Raw genomic sequence first — 1,718 nt, 5'->3', positions numbered from 1 at the left:
AGAAATTCCTACTCGGCGGGAGGGGTGGGGGAGGTACGGCGGAGTGGTGGGGGGCGGCCCATGCTGCGCCTGGGCTAGGACTGGTCCCGCCAGCGCAGGTTAGCAGGAAGCTCTCCACACACTCACCGGACCTGGGCTAGGACTGGGTCTAGGTATTCATCTTAACTAAAACTTTATACCCCTTTACCAGTAACTTTCCATTTTTTGTGCTGCTCCCTACCAGCCTTTGGCAACCACCATTATCCTGTTATACTGTTTCTGAGTTTGACTTATAAAAATTATACATATAAGTAGAAATCATGTGTTGTGTGCCTAACTTGTTTCACTTAGCATGTCCTCTAGGTTCATCCATGTTGCCACAGATGATAGGATTTATTATATTTTATTTATTTATTCACTTATTTAGAGATAGGGTCTCACTATTTAAGGTAGGCTGGCCTTAAACTCTCAGGGATCCTCCTGCCTCAGCCTCCAGATTCTGGGATTACAGGTATGCATCTCCATGTGCAGCCAAGTCCTTATTTTAAAAGGCTAATAATATTCAGTCCTGTGTGCGCATATCTTTATCCACCTGTCGGTGCACATTTAGTTTGATTCCATAGCTTGGCTACTGTAAATAATGCTTCGGTGAACATGGAAATATAGATACCTTTCTGACATACTGATTTCATTTCTTTTGAATATATATCCACAAATACTGTTCCTGGATCATCTTGTAGTTCTAGTTTTAAATTTTTGTGGTGGCTGGCCAGATAGCTCAGTGGAGTAAGCCACCTGCTTAGGCAGAGCACAGCGGCAGGGTTTAATCCCTGGGGTGCTGTGTGGACCCCACCCCTTGGGTGTCCTGAGAGGGTGATTGAGATTGAGCGTGGTGATGCGCGCCTGTAATCCCAGAGTTTGAGAGGCTGAAAACAGAAGGATTACTAGGAGTCTGATCTATGTAGTGAGACCCTGTAGACACTGTACTAAATGCATAAATAATAGATACATAGATAGATTTTGGTGGAAACTCCATACTGTTTTTCATTATAGCTCCTTTTAAAATATAGATGTTTATAGTTATAAATCTCCCTTTATGGACTGCTTTTACTCTTCCCTCATGTTTTAGTGTGTTTTTAGTTTACTATATCTCAAAGTATTTTCTGATTTCTTCTGTTGCCGATTAATAATTTCATTTCACTGACTAAGCATGCTTTGTTTGATTTCAGTTCTTTTAAATATATTGAGCCCTGTTTGATGGAGTAAGATTGTCCGTCCTGAAGAATATCCATGTGTTCTTCTGTTCACAGAAAATTCTATAGATATCTGTTAGGTCTAGTTGATTTATATTATTCTAATTTTCTGGGTTTTGCCACATGTAATCCCAACACTGGGGATTCTGAGGGAGGAAGATGGCCACAAGTTCACGGCCAGCCTGGGTTGCAGAGTGAGTTTAAGGCCAGTTTAAATTACATAGCAGGGACTGGGGAGATGGCTCAGTAGAATAAGTGCTTACCTGGCAAGCCCAAGGGCCTGAGTTCAATCCCCTGTTCCACCAAAAATAAAAATAAATAAATAAATTACACAGCAAGAACCTGACCCCCTAAAAAAGAAAAAGAAAGAAAGAAAATAAGTATTAAAGTCTCCAATTATTATTATCTAGTTCTCCCTTCAGTTCTAACAGTTTTGCTCCAGATCATCTTGGGCCTTTTTGGTTCATCTAACTCTCATGCTAAAAC

The sequence above is a fragment of the Octodon degus genome, unplaced genomic scaffold (assembly GCF_000260255.1).
Source record: "Octodon degus isolate 3935 unplaced genomic scaffold, OctDeg1.0 scaffold00045, whole genome shotgun sequence".
NCBI classification, from domain to species: domain Eukaryota; kingdom Metazoa; phylum Chordata; class Mammalia; order Rodentia; family Octodontidae; genus Octodon; species Octodon degus.
Note: the sequence above shows the minus strand (reverse complement) of the source record.